Raw genomic sequence first — 15,574 nt, 5'->3', positions numbered from 1 at the left:
AGCTTTCCCTGGGAGAAGGCAGAAGCCTGGTCTCCTCAAGCACAAAGAGACACTAGCATCAAAATTCCATGTGCATCATAATTTCTGTGCATATTTTAAATAACAAATCAGGCTGTAATTAGAAAGCCCCTAACCCAAATTCAAGCCATATACAGACAGGTTGCGATCGACATCTACACAGGGGTCGGCTCAACTCAGGGAATCAAGTCGCTGAACTGGAGGTCCCCAGGGGATGCAGGCTAAGGGACGAGAGGCAGGCGCCTGATTTCTCTGCCAAGTGCCTGCAATTACAGCAATTCTCTCAGTGCTGCAGACTCCCAGGAAAGAGTCATCTGTCGTCCCGTTAAACTGATTAGGAATCACTTTCTCTCTTTCAGCATCATCCCTGAATCTCAGCAGTGAGTACATTTCCAGATCAACATGGACCTTAACTCTTCTGGAATCATCCCAGATGCTCTTGGCAGTCCTGGGGAGCTTGTCTCTGCCCTCTTCCCCTCTGAGCAGGTTTGTTCATGGCGTGGTACCTAGATAACAGTAGTATCTCCTACTTTCAGGTCTCACCTGAGGGATGTTCTGAAAAAAATAGTTCAAGACATTCAGGTTGTGAGGTCCCTCTGAAGCTTGGGTCGGCCTGAGTGGTGGAAGGAGGCAGCCCCTGGGGTATCCATGATTGGTCTCCACTAGATGGTACATCCTGCTGCCCCTGGCTTTGATGGTGTGAGGGGTCTTCTATCACACCCAGCTCCTGGACCCCTGCATGAGCCTCATCCTTGGCCCTTTCCTGGTTGTTTCTCACTTTCATTGGTATATTCACCAGTTCTTTGTCACAAGGCAACCTCAGAATCGCATTGGTTTATCACAACACATATTTGTTTTCAAATCCATGTGTCTATAGGATGAACAAGGTGTGTCTGATCTAGAGTGAGTTCACACGGACCAGGCTGGGACCAGGCTGAGCCCAGGCTTGGGGTTGGGTTCTAGTCTTCTGGGCAAGTCTTCTGGGGTCCAGGCTGAAGGCACATCAGCCACCCAGAGTATGCTCTTTTCATAGCAGATCACAGGGACACAAGAAGGCTGAGAAGAAACGGGGCTGCGTCCTAGGTCTTGGCTCCAAACTGGCATCCAACCACTACTCTCCATATTCCAATGGCCAAAGCAAGTCCTCTGGCCAAGTTCCCTGACCACCAGTGGGACAGAGAACTATACTTCCCACTGTGATCGCGGAAACTGCAAAGTCACATGACGAAGGGTGGGGATGTGTCATTCTACCCCGGGGAGGGACTAAGGAATTGGAACAACAAAGACAGCATCACTTGAGTTCTTTCTGGGACATCCATTCTTACATTTGCCACAGAATATCCGTGCACACCTGAGATGAACAGTGAGCCTGACACCAGGGCTGTGACTCTGTGCACATCTGGAGCTGCCATGGGAATTGGGAATGGGGCTGCGATTTTTTTTTTCCCAGAGAGCACATGTGACCCCAACTGTGACCCAGTGACCTTTGACCTTCCTGGAATCACTGAAACAACAGAACAACTTGAGCATCTGTATTTGCAGGACCAATACCTGTGTCCCAGGTATCTTGACTTGTCCAGGAGAACCTGATCTTCTGGGGGCAGGTTTAGACCCTCGTCTTTCAGAGCCAGGAGCCTCATTGGACTCCAGAAGGACTCAGATGGCTCAGCATCCCAAGCTGCCCACAGCCCACCTCACAGTGGGTCCTAGTCTAAAAACTCCACACTAGGCTGAGAAGGGAGCCTACAGGGCCTCTCCTTGGATCCTGTTTGTGTGCAGATGGGGAAACTGAGGCCCAAGGAAGGAAAAGCACCACTGCGGGTCAGTGACAGGTTCCTGGTCTCCCACCTCAGTGCTTTCCCAACACCCCAGTGAACCCAATGGCCCCAGGGTCTCTCAGCTCCCCCTTCCTCACTTTATCCTCTACTGACCTTGACTCTGTCCTGACTTGGACGCTTCAAGAATCCTGGCAGAACCTGCTGGGCCAGGCGATCTGTTTCTACTTGGGAGGAATGTCATCTTCTCAGGGAGGACGAGTTGGTGATGGAATGAGGGACAGGAGTTCGGCCCAGAAAGCCTGGGCCTGTACAGGGGCTGATGGAGAGGCGTCTGCGTCTCCGCATCCAATTAGCATCCTCTGTGCTTGGAGCTGCTAGCTGAGATGGCTGCTGAGCAGCTAGAAGGGAGCAGGCTGGCCGGTCAGCTGGTGAATGAGCACTAATTGGGTGTCAGGCACGCCAGGGCTCACCAGCTCCCCTCAGCTCCCCACCAAACTCCTGGAGACCACCGCAGAGAGCCAAGGGGCAGAAGGCAGCTAATTGGTCTGGCCTGACCAGCAATCCCTCTCTCCACATTCTGACGCCCTGTCACTCAGCTGCCTTTGTCTTCCATTTCAAGGGCTTGGAGAAAATTGCCCACATCTGCTGAGAAGTTTCCTGTAAACCCCGGGGTGGGAGGGGAGCTTATTTTAAAAGAGGCTTTGAGCAGGGACATGTTGGCGTGTTTCCCATAAGTGGCCCCAGTTGTCCTGACTGTGGAGAGCTGTGGGGACAGCCCTCCTACACATTCCTTCACACTCCTGCTCATCCATATTTTTAGACAAGAGTTTCCAAGTCACCCGAAAGCTAGTGAAACACTTCTAGTTGCCTTTTGCCTGGCAGCACCACTGTTCATTTAGTGGGGGAAAGAAAAACTATTAATAATACTTTCCTTCCACCCTTTATCTAGAAGAAACCGAGCTTGTGTGGATCTGAACAAGCGTGTGGGCACGCACGCACGACTGTTCCGTGACCCTTGTTTCAAGTACACATGACACACAGAATGTTGAACCTGGAGACATGGGGAAGGAAGGCTAGAATTCCTTTAACAGGTGTGGCTGAGATGATTCTTTGAGATACAAATCTATCCAATCTGTGACTTTGCTCTCCTGTATTTTCCCAGCTTACTTCCACTCCAAGCAAGTAGTCCGCACGGTGCTCACTGCCTCAGGGGAGAGATACAGCCAGGCAAAAACACAAATTGCCTGCAAATCTCTCTGGCCTTTGTGTATCACAGGGAAAGGTACTCCTCTAGCCTGGACAGATGTCCTGGATAGAAGTAGGAGGAGAGCTGGGCTTTATCCCACCTCAGAGGACCAGACGGAAACCCCTGTACGCTCCCCTACCAGGGCATGGAGGAGAGACAGGCAGGAGAAAGGAACACCTGTTCTCATCAGCCCCTCCAGGAGGGTCACCCAGGCAGATAGAACTCTGAACAGCCCATTAATCATTCCCCCATGTCAAGCAGAAGCTGCAGAAACCCACTGGACCATATAGGACGCCATAGAAGGGTGCTGTAGGGACCAATGCCCAGAGCAAGAGGCCTAGTCTTTCCCCTTCCCTCCCAGTGCTTAGGCTCTGCCTAAGAGCCCAGGCAACTCTTTCCTGCAAAAGGGAATCCCAAAGGAAGGCTGAAGTTGATTTCCGCCCCCTTAAGTTCTATGAAATAAGGGTTCAAACTCAAAAACTCAATTTAATAATAGGAAAAAAAAAGCTTTTAAGGTGATATGCCTTACACACATAAATGGCTAGACATGCCATCTGTGACCTTAGGCTTTTTAATTTCTTAAAATATTTTATTTATTCATTTTTGGCTGTGCTGGGTCTTCATTGCTGCACGTGGGCTTTCTCTAGTTGTGGCAAGCAGAGGGTACTCTCTAGCTGGGGTGCACGAGCTTCTCTAGTTGCGGAGCACAGGCTCTTGAATGCAAGGGCTTCAGTAATTGCAGTGCACGGGCTCAGAATTGTGGGACTCAGGCTTGGCTGCCCTGCGGCATGTGAGATCTTAGTTCCTAGACCAGGGATTGAACCGGTGTCTCCTGCACTGGAAGGCAGACTCCCAACCACTGGGCCATCAGGGATGTCCCAAGCTTTTTTATATCACCTTCTCAGAGGCCTGCCTTTGCCACCCTATCTAAAATAGCCCTCATCCCCCATTCACTATCTGTCCTCTTAGCCTGCCCTTTCTTGCTGGCATTCATCATTGTCTGATGTTGCATTAGATATCCAGCTGTTTGTTTAGTCATGTCCTTACTCATTAGGGCAGGAAGTTGTCTGTTTTGTTCACTGTTGCACCTGTAATGTCTGGAAGGGGGCCTGGCACACCTGTCTCAATAAACATGTTGAATAAATGAGTACATTGTGTGCTCGATGGTGACACCTGCTGGTAAATAGGGTATTGCAACCCAACTCTACAAAACCTTATCATTCCTTAAACAAAAGGAGGGGGGATGCTTTTCCAGGTACTGTCAGTGATAGGATTGGGAACTGAGGGCAAGTAGGGGCTTAAAATAACAAATTTATTCTCTCAAGTTGTGGATGCTCAGTTCAGTTCAGTTCAGTTCAGTCGCTCAGTTGTGTCCAACTCTTTGTGACCCCATGAACCGCAGCACACCAGGCCTCCCTGTCCATCACCAACTCCTGGAGTCCACCCAAACCCACGTCCATTGAGTCAGTGATGTCATCCAACCACCTTATCCTCTGTCGTCCCCTTCTCCTCCTGCCCTCAATCATTCCCAGCATCAGGGTCTTTTCAAATGACTCAGCTCTTCACATCAGGTGGCCAAAGTTCAGCTTCAACATCAGTCCTTCCAATGAACACCCAGGACTGATCTCCTCTAGGATGGACTGACTGGATCTCTTTGTAGTCCAAGGGACTCTCAAGAGTCTTCTCCAACACCACAGTTCAAAAGCATCAATTCTTCGGCGCTCAGCTAGTTGTGGAGGCTAGAAGCTTGAAATTAAGGTGTTAACAGGGCCACACTCTGTGAAGGCTCTAGTGGAGAATCTTTCCTTGCCTCTTCCAGCTTCTGGTGGCTCCAGGCATTCCGTGGCTTGTGGCTGCATCACCTCAATCTCTGCTTCCATCCTTCCATGGCCTTCCTCTGTGTGTACTCTCCAGTTCCACCTGTGTCTTCTCTCCTTAAAAAGACACTTTTTGCCTTTAGGGCCCACTGGGTAATTAGGATGATCTCATCTTGAAAGCCTTAATTTAATTGTATCTGTAAGATTCTTTATTCAAATAGGGTTCTGAGTGACATACATTTTGGGGGCTACCATTCAACCCACAACAGGTACATAGGAGAAATTTTTCTGGACCTAAGATTCAGACTTAAGAGGCAGCCTGGAGGTTGGGGGTAGAATAGGGGTAGGAGTGGAGCAGAGGTCTAGTGAAGAAAAAGGGAATTCTCATTGCATTTAGGACCCACCTGGATAATCAGGATGATCTCGTCTTGAAAGCCTTAGATGGGGCTGAGGTGGGGCCTTTGACCCTCAGAGTGTAGCCACCGAGGCTCACATTCTGCAGGGCAATCCCCTGTCTTCAATTTCATTCTCCTATTCTCCCTCTTATTTTTTCAATTCCCTCCCCTCAATTTTTTATTGAGCTTAAGCAGGGGACAGTTGCAAGAGAAGTATGAAGCCACCCCAAAGGAGCTTACAAACTAGAGTAAGGAGACAGAACAAGTTTATCTTGACCTTCTCCTCCTCTGAGGACTTTGAGGCTTGCAAAGCACTTTCCCAGTTACTTCTTTGTTGGCTCTCCCTATAGCCTGTCCTGGAAGTCAGAACAGTCATGCACAAGCCCCATTTCATAGATGATGGAAGTTGAGCTCATTGAAGAAAATGATTTCTCCAAAGCCCCTCCATCCCCTGCAAGGAATCCTGGCAGAAACAGAACTCACACCCAGATTGCCTCTGATCCTAGACCTTCCAGTATTTGAGCTTAGTGGTCTCCCCCTGGAGAGATGAGACACACAGCTATGAAACAAGCAGAAGACCACAGCAGAGCATCAGAATCTGCAGAACTCTGGGACCCAGGGACAGAAGGGCTAACCCTATACTCTATAAAGGTTTTCACTATTATTACTTCCCCATGAATGATATCACTTTATGGCTGAAAATTAGATAAAGTGGGAGCCACGAGTTTCTCCTGCTGGGGTCAGAAAGCCAGGTCCTTCCCATCTGGGCAGCCACACCCTGGTCTGTATAAGAGGAAACCACTGACAGCACCCCTGGGAATGTTTGCCCCCATTCATTATCAAACCACATGCAATTATCAAACTGTGCTCCCTCCAGCTGACCTTTAGCTGGGGAACAGTTATATTTAGAGAAAACCAACCTGTTGTAATTACCCCCACTCAGATGACTTAAAGGTCGGCTGCAGATGTGACAGTTTGATCCGTGGGAAGGGCTGTTTCCAGGATCCCTGGTTAATTATTCAAACCAGACAATAATTAGCAAATGTTTTCTGCATATGAATCCATCCCTGCTGTTCATCCCTAGAAGCTCACCAGGCCAAAGTTGGCCCCTATGGATGTAATAACAACAGTCCTCTTGTGCACATCCCTTTACAGTGTACAGAGAACTTCCTGTCTCACCTCATTTACTCCTTACATCAGCCTTATATGAAATACGCATTCTTGCTTTACAGATGAGGAAACTGAGGCTCAGAGGTTAAATGGATTTGCCCAGAGTCACACAGATGAACAGACTTAAACACAGGTCTTCTGACGCTCGGTCTTTCCTAAGAAAAATCTCTCATTCGACATATTCATTGAATGCCTACTTTGCCTTTGGCCTTGTAGTGGGCTGCAGAAAGGAAAGGAAGATCACGACTTTGTCCCTCGTGTTTGAAACTCAGGATGCTGGAGGGCATGGGGCACATACGAGCCACTGGAACCTTAGAGGTAACAGCATCTCTGTTGAGCATTCACAAAGCTCCCTGCAGGAAGAACTGTGGACATCCGAAATTATGAGTCAATCCATCTCAATGAGAAGGAAGGGGGGGGTTTGGTGTAAATCAACAAAAGACAATAGATGAAGCCTCCAGTTTGGGAGGGAGAAAAAGCATGAAAGTGAAGTCAACTGATACCATCAACTAGCTCATTTGAAGAAACAAGGTAATGAAATGATACATGTCGCACGGTCACAGCGTGAAGAAGAATTCTGGATGTGAATGGATTTCCTCCAAGCATGATTTTCTTGGTTTTAAAGGATGCTCCTGGAGTCTAGGTCTTCCAAAAAACCTGTGGAAGAACAGTTTGGCCAGGGAGGGTCTTTAAGTCCCATTTTCCCTTCACCCAGAGAAACTCCAATTATATCCATTGTACATTTTCAGTTTCTATTAAATAAAGGAGTCCATGGTTTTAAAAAATATTAAAATTAATAGTTTATACCCTTAAGCATAGGCATGGTATATAAAGATATTCATAAAGTACTATGGGTATCAACTTCACAATATTTATTTAAAGAAAAGATAGTTAACAATAGTATCTCAATTAAACTCATCTCAACTGATCAATCATCATTCTAAAAAGATCAAATAATGATATAAAATAACAATGTTAATGTTGATCATTAACATCTGTTTAGAGTTTACTGCATGTCTAAGTACTTCACAGGCATTAATTCACTTGCTTGTCCCCCCAACCCTGTGAAGTAGGTACAATGTGTCCTAAGATCATTCCCATTTTATAGGTAAAGTCACTGAGGCACAGAGTCCACAGGAGGTGATTCACATGGGGTCAGGCAGCTTTGGTGAGCAACACTAACTAACTTCCCAAAGATGGGTTGGTGGGTCTGCCAAGAAACAGCAGCTGATGTGAAAGAGGCAGAGGAGTTCTGGTTGACCTCCTGCTCCATCTCAGTTGGCAGGGGGATGGATTGGAATCTGGACAACTGCCCTATCTGACTTTGACCCACTGAGGACGTGAGCCTGAGAATGATGGGCTTCAAAGATTAGCTTGAGTGCCTGCTGAGCTCCCTTCCAGTTCAGACGTTTTGTTATTTCCCTGATGTGCATGTGAAGATGGGGGGGTCCTTCTGTACAACCTAGGCTTTGGGGTAGAGATCACAAGGGCATACAAAGATGGGTGAAGGGTAGAAATAGTAGCTTCATGATGTCACCAATTAAACCACCAGTGGAGAGAGATGCAAACATGAGTTTGAGATTTACTCATGCCAGGCTGGAGGATGGCAGAGGTGGAGACAGAGAAGAAATACGGGCAGTCTTCACAAACTTCTGGGATAAACTCCATCATAGAGATAGTATTTAAATCTCCAGGGAAGATACTTACCCGATCCTTCAGAAGCATTCATTTCTTTACAAGTAGTATTTATCTTTCCATCTATTATATCCAATTTTCTTGATTCTATTCAGTAATGTAAATCCCCCAAGACCTGCCCTGGCTGCAGGCCCTTCTGTCAGCTGATGTTTCCTCAGTAGCATCCCAGGATCAGATCCTAGGTGAGGCTCTGGGGACCCAGTGGGGAAAGAACAACTTGGAACTCACAGTCTATATCTTCACTGTACCTTTAGGTATTTAAATTTGAATTAATGAAAAGTAATTAAAATTTGAAATCTGGTTCCTCAGTCAAAGCGGCCGCATTTCCAGGCATGAACGTGCGGACAGCAGGGTGTCCTGCGAGATACAGGGCAGGCACGGAACACTCCCCCCATCGCAGAAGCTTCTATTGGCAGCACAGGGAAAGGAAGCAATGCCCATGTGGAGTGGGAGGTCAGCTTGCTTTCATTGCTAGCTATTCTGTACAGTAATGATTGCCTGTCTTTCTAAATAGACAGTAATTCCGGGGTTTAGACCACTTTACTCTGTCTCAGCTCAGATTGAATGAATGAATGAATGAATGAGGTAGGGTAGTTCTCAGATACATTTGGACACCAGGAACAAGAGGATCTGGGGAGGGGATATAATGTGGTCACAACCAGACAGCAGTGTGCAGCGCACCCGCTCATCTGAGCACATGCATGCCCGTGTGGACTCACACACGCACATTCGCACACTCCTGCATAAATCTGTTCATTTGGGAACATAAACATAGATAAACACACAAACACTGGCATGCACAATCATTCACACACACATTCAGATTTGCACACTCTTAGGCACACATGACTTTACACACAGTCAAATCCAACTCTGGCAGATCCACTCTCTCTCTCTCTCTCTCTCTCTCACACACACACACACACACACACAGAGCGTTGTACACAAACGCATCCTGCATTACTTTTAGGTTGTCACACATGATTGAGTTGGCTATGGTTAAGTTCTGCAGCTTTTTGCTATCCTGATATAATACAGAAACAGATGGGCCAATTTTTCTTGCATTTTCCAGATTCAAGATAAATGCTTGGGAGCTCCACAGTAACCCTGTCCTTGGGCTCCGTCCATTCATCCACCATTCAGCAAACATTGATTGAGGGCCTAGAAATTGACAGAATCACAGGGGAGGTTGCTAACTAAACCACAGAAATTCCACTGTGAGTATCAGACTCAGCCGAAGGAGGGAGAGGGCATCATCTGACAGAATGCAGGGTGCCCAGTCCCTACCCTGGGACCGATAATGCAAACAGTGGTCCCATCAGTTCCCTACGTGTCCCTGCCAAGGATGCCAAGCTGTTGTTAAATTGGGGATTAAGTCTGTAGATGGTATGGACTCAAGAAAAGAAGAGGTAGAGAAATCTGCCAGCTTTAGTCAAACTCGCTCCTTGCCTTTGCCTGCACCTTCGAGCTCACATACCCAGCACTTGCCATCAACACACATTTTGCCTTCTTCAAAAGCTGTGCTTTATTTCACAGTCCCGATTCCCAATCTCCAGCTGTTGTCTAAATTGTCTTAGTCACAGCCAAACTCCCCCCAAAGAACTGTTGACCCTCACCTCCTTCTCTTCCCGATGCTCACTGATTCTTGAACTCACAATAACACGACTTCTGACTCTTTACCTCAACGAAACTGCTCTCTCCCAAACTGTCAGTGGCTGCCACCTTATCAAGTCTGATAGTCACCTTTTCGTTCCTCATCTTGTCAGACACTGTGCCCCACTTGACATGGCTGGCCAATTTCCTGGGCATCCTTGCAGTTAAGCTCTGCCATGTGCCTGGCACCACAGTGGACAGAGAGATGCGTGAGTCTCAGGTCCTGCTGTCTGGGGACTCAGGGTTTGGTGGGGAGGCTCTGCTCTGATGCTTTATGATGCCATAAGCATTCTCAGTTTGGGAGGCAATTCTGTCCCCCAGCAAGGAAGGGTCCAGCATGATGCCATTTGCCCTTGTAGCTGAACCCCAAAGTTTAGCCTTGCTTTCTTGGCAGACTGAACCAGGGCGACTGGAAGAATTAACTGATGGGCTCAGGTAAGACAGATGGAGCCAGGACTTTATAGACCCTTATTCTGGCTTGAATTTTGTCCCCAAAAAGATACATTAAAATCCTAGAATACCCGTACCTCAGTATGGGACCTTATTTGCAAATAAGGTGGTTGCCAATGTAATTAGTTAAGATGAGGTCCTAGTGGAATAGGGTAGGTCCTTAATCCAATGTGATGGGTGTCCTTATCAGAAGATGGCTATGTGAAGACCAACAGTGAGGCCAGCTTGGGATGACAGAGGACTGAAGTGATGTATCTATAAGCTAAGGAATACCCGGGGCTACAGGAAGCTGGGAGAGGCCTGAGCTCTCAGAAGGGCCCAGCCTTGCTGCACCTTGAGTCTGGACTTCCAACTTCCAGAACTGTGAGACAATATATCTCTGTTGTATTTAAGCCACTCAAATTGTGTATGTTGGTAGGGCAGCTCCAGGAAATGAATGAATTCCCGCTTTCCAGTTTCTGAAATGGAGATAATCGTGGTGAGGCTCCACAGGGAAGTCTGCCTGAGTCTGCCAGCTCCCTGCACCAGAAACCAGAGGAGGCAGAACACACAGAAATGAGCGCACTTCGGCCTCCGCCAGACCCGAGTTCAAGTCCTGCCTCTGGCATTACCCAAGCACCTGAGCTGCTTCACCCTCTGGGACTCAGTCTTCTCATCTATAAAATGGGCTTCATACGTGGAATCCAGAGATACCTTATGTGTGATCTCACCAGCCGCTTCACACACAATGGTGGTGCCAGGCCTTACCAGCTCACTGGATAAACATTAGTCTCCCCAAAGTGTCCCCCAATTTTTTTTTCTCAAATTTGCTACAGGGAATCTCGCACATTCTCACAAAACTGGACAGCCACCCTCACCACTTGGCATCGGCCCTGTTTCTTGCCCACCTCAGCTTCCCCGTCCCCCCTCCCTATCCCCAGCACCATGAAGCTACCTGGGGCATGCCGGCCACAGGAAGTGAGGTCAGCAGGTGCCTCAGCTCCTTCCGGGACTGACTCAGAAGCTTCATTCTCGTCACCCTTCCTACGGGCAGCCTGTGCTAGGTGGGGGTGTATGGGTGACCATTCCTACCAGATACGGACACTCTACTGAGCAAACTCATCTCAAAGCCCCCAATGGCAGTGGCCAAGGCCTAGGTGGGCTTGCCCCAGGGCTGAGCCACTTCCTTGCCCACCCCCTTCCCCCTCAACACACACACTCCCTCTCCTCCAGAGATGTTGGTCCCTCAGAACATCTCCTTATCAGCCTCTGCTTCTGGAGTCTTCCAATTTCAACAAGGGCCTCCCCCACACACTGTCCATCATCAGGGAGCTCTTGTCTGTGCCCCCAGGACTGCTTCTGGCTGTTTCCATACCCACCCACCTTAGGGGTCCAGGCAGAGGTGGGGAGAGGTTCGCCCTGCAAAGCCACTTTGCCTTGCCTAGAGCATCACAAAGCCTCCCTGGATTTCTGTCTGTGTCTGTCCAGGATTTCGGGCCCAGAATCTTACCAGCTATCTCATGAGAAAAGAGTCTGTCTATTCCCAGCCTTCGCCTCCAGGGCAAAAGGTTCAAACCCAGACCACATAAGAGACTAGAAAGCAAAAAATGTGTGTGATCCTCTCCAGCCTGGTGCCGAGAACAGCCCTCCCCAGCTCTGAACAGAAGCTTGCGCTGTAAATCAGTGCTTATGATCCAGACCTGGGCTGGAGGAGGAGGCCGGAGAGAATGAGGGGAGGAGCAGGAGTGGGTCCCGTTAGCCCGGAGCCGGGTCCGCAGCGAGTGTCCAATAAATGACAGCTATTATCATCATGATTATTATTATGAACCACAAAGCTATCACCAGTAGTCGGTCTGCTGGCAGCAGGAGGCCGCCCAGGCTGGGCTGCTCCCTGCTCCAGATCACTAACCCAGGCTAAGTGGTGGTAATTATGACTTTGAGGAATACTAGTCACAGTGCCAAGTTCCAGAAGAGCCGCCACAGTGAGTGGGGAGGCCTCTGGTTCAGCTCCGGGCTGCAAGGCTGAGCAAGGCTGGGCACACTTGGCCACGTGGCATGGTAGATGCGGTACAGGGACACTGTGAGAAGACCGTCCCCCCTGGCATCCAGGAGAGGAGAGCTCCTCATGGACACACAGTGGGAAGGGGCCAGGCACCCGCATACAGCAGGGCCACAGGGTCCCAAGCCTGTTGCAGCAACCCCTGTCCCAGTACCTGGGCCCTGTGCGCACGCTTCTGTGTTCGTGAAGGGTCTCTGCCGGGGCCTTGTTTCACAGAGAGTGAATCTCCAGGCGGCATGGTCCAGCTCCCAGCCCCCCACCCCCACCCCCCGCTTGGGGCTGCATTCTGCTGCAATTATTTTGCCATGAAAGCTCTGCCGCTGGACAAGGGCTCATGGGAATCACTCAGGCTTCCTGCACAGGGGCGCCAGAAGCCCAGTTACACAAAAGGCTTCTGGCCCAAGGAGTCGATGTCTTCCTTTTTAGAAAAGTGATTCCTTCCCCTCTCCCTCACCAAAAGTATGTCCCTGCTTTGCCCTGAATAACCAATGCAAATAGGCCCAGTGAATCTCAGCTACTGAGTGAGTAGCTAAAATGCTGTCTTTCCTGCAGTTCCCTTTGCCTCCGTTCCCCACCACAGCTGACAGTCCCAGGGAGCCGGGCAGGACAAGCAGGGCAGGGCCCAGTGGTGAGCTTAGACAGCCCAGCACCCAGCTTCATACAGCTCACTGGCTCCCTCCAACTGGAAAGTGAAAGGGGGTGGCCTCCCCCAAATTCCTCCTGGCCAGGGACTTGAACTTGTGCTGAACACTTTTGTTCAGAAGGTGGAACGAGTTTCCACCTCCGCGGGATAAAGCAGAGGGGTCTTTGTCGCTGGCATCCATAATCAGTTACTTGTCTCCAAGTCCATACCCCTTGAGATCCAGACTCCTTGGACCACCAGGTTTTTCCTGCCTCCAAGCTTCTGGCACATGTTGTTCCTTCCCTGGGAGGCCCTTCTCCCTCATCCACAAGGAGAGTTCCTGGCCCTCGGCCAGAGCCCATCTCAAGGGTCACTTCCTCTTTGTCACACTCCCAGCCCACCCGTAATACCCACTGGTAATCATCACTCCCTCCTCCATGCTCTCACCGCCCTTGGACCTTCCTCCTAACTTGGCAATTCACTTGTCTATCTCCCCTCCAAGCTGCTCCACAGCAGGGTACCCTGACCCTTCCATCTGTGTTCCTCTGGTATCTGGCAATTGGAAGGCATTTCTACTTATTCGTTTCAATCATGTAAAATGAATACAGGTAGAAGGAAAGGTCAGATCAATGGAAAGAGAAAAAGAAGGGACTTGGAAGGAAGTGGGAAAAAAAGAGAAAGAAGGAAGGAGAAGAGGGAAGATGAAGGGAGAGAAAGAGGAGAGAGAGGTAGAGAGAGATAGAAATGGTGATAGGAGTGGTCACTCGTGGACCTCACCCTTTATACTTTCCGTGGGAACTTCCTTGTGCCGTGTGCTGCTCCTGAAGTCTGGGAATCCCTGTCTTGGGGGACACCCAGGTGATCCTAAGAGGCACAGGCAGGAACTCCATAAAGGATGTACCTGGAGAACATGCTGTTGGTGTCAAGCCAACCCTGAAGTCAACTACATGTCAGATTCTAGCAAAATCCTAGGTTGAGCTCTACTTATTCTTTATGCTTTATTCTCTCTCCTTCTTCCAGTCTGCCCCACTTTGGCCCTGACCCTTGACCTCTTACTCTTCTGTCCTGCAAGAGGTATTCAGCCTTTCTTTCATCCTCTAGCCTACATTAGAACCATATAGCATATTCTCTTAGTTCTGGTTCCCTCTCTTTCTCCCCAGTCATGTCTGGCTTATGATATTGAAACTGTAAATTTGGTTAGAGTGTGAATGATTTCAAGCTGATTCCTAATTAACCGTTCCCTATATTGTCTACATGAACTCAAGTGAGAGTCATACCTTGTTTTCAGATAGCAGCGCTGGAAAACGTGACCTGAACCTAGATCCTCATTGTTAAATGGGACGCTAGATGGTAAACTGGAGTGCTTTTTAACTTATTCACATTTCTCCAGTGAATTGCCTCTCTAGGATGGGATAGCAGGGCTAAACGATTTATGACGTGTGCTCAGACCTTGCCCCTTGGTTCACAGTCTTGGTCTTCGTTCCAGTTGGATGCTGGGAGGAGTCGCCACTCTCACAGAGTCCTCACACTCTGGAAATCTGCAGGCTTTTTCACAGTCAGTAACTTGAGTCTGAGAATATGCATGACAGAACCTCCCAGAGATGGAGCCTGTTTTCCTGACCAGCACATAAGCCACAGAAGCCTAACAAGTGCGTACTGAATGAATCAAACAAATAAATGGAGGAGTGATTGAATGGATGTGTGTGGAAAAAAAAAAAAAGTCAGTGAATGAAAGCCTCATGAATGAATACATAAGTGAATCAGGAAATGGAGGGACCCACTGAGCCCTCGTGGATTCTCCAGACATCCAGGAGCCATGCCTGCAAAATCAGCCCCTGGGAAGCTGCATCACAATCTTTATAAACACTTCCTTTTTTATTACAAGCACGATCTGCCCTTTAGAAAGACATTTAAAGCTTATATCGGGAGATAAGAGCATTGTTCCTTTCACTTTCATGTAAACCAGGCAAGACTTCAAGATCAATTTCTATCTCAAACCTTCAAGGGCAACCTGGGATTTGAAGTTGGGACTGTTTAGGACCAAGGTGTCCGATGAAGACACCGGATCCTGCATGAGGGACTGAGCCTGCCTTTGATGGGGTTTGTAAGTAGACTCTGGAAGTAGTGAAGGTGGTCCTCTCCTCTGATAGGCATGGTCCCTTCCAAGTCTGAGTTTCTCTGTGCTCCATGCAGGTGGGAAATTGTCACCCAGGTCCTTCCCTTTAGCTTTCCTCTTTGGTGACAGTACTTGATAAAAAGAAAGCATTTAATAAGCAGTAGCTGTAAGTCATTCATCTGTGAAATAAGAGACTGGATTCCCAAGCATAAAAATTCCATAGCACCCCCTAATGACTTATCATAGTAGCACTTTAACACATATATGTAGGAGAATTTGATTAAAGTCTGGTTCCCCAACTAGGAAATTGATATTTCTCATCTTATTTTAGGAAGCAGTGTAGTGTGGTGGTAAAGTGCATGAAGTGAGTTTATAATCTGTCCCTTCTACCTATACTATGTGACCTTAATCAAGTTACTTAACCTCTCTGTGCCTCAATTTCCTCATCTGTGTAGCTGATGACAGTACCTCTTTTATGGAGTTGCTATGAGTGTTAAATGAAATAGTTCAGCAAATGCACTTTGAACAGTGCCAGACATGTAGCAAGTAACCAGTTATTATTTTAATGGTTTACTT

This window comes from Oryx dammah, unplaced genomic scaffold (assembly GCF_014754425.2).
Source record: "Oryx dammah isolate SB20612 unplaced genomic scaffold, SCBI_Odam_1.1 HiC_scaffold_28, whole genome shotgun sequence".
NCBI lineage: Eukaryota > Metazoa > Chordata > Mammalia > Artiodactyla > Bovidae > Oryx > Oryx dammah.
The sequence above is the reverse complement of the archived record's forward strand: the minus strand, read 5'-3'. Positions refer to the sequence as shown.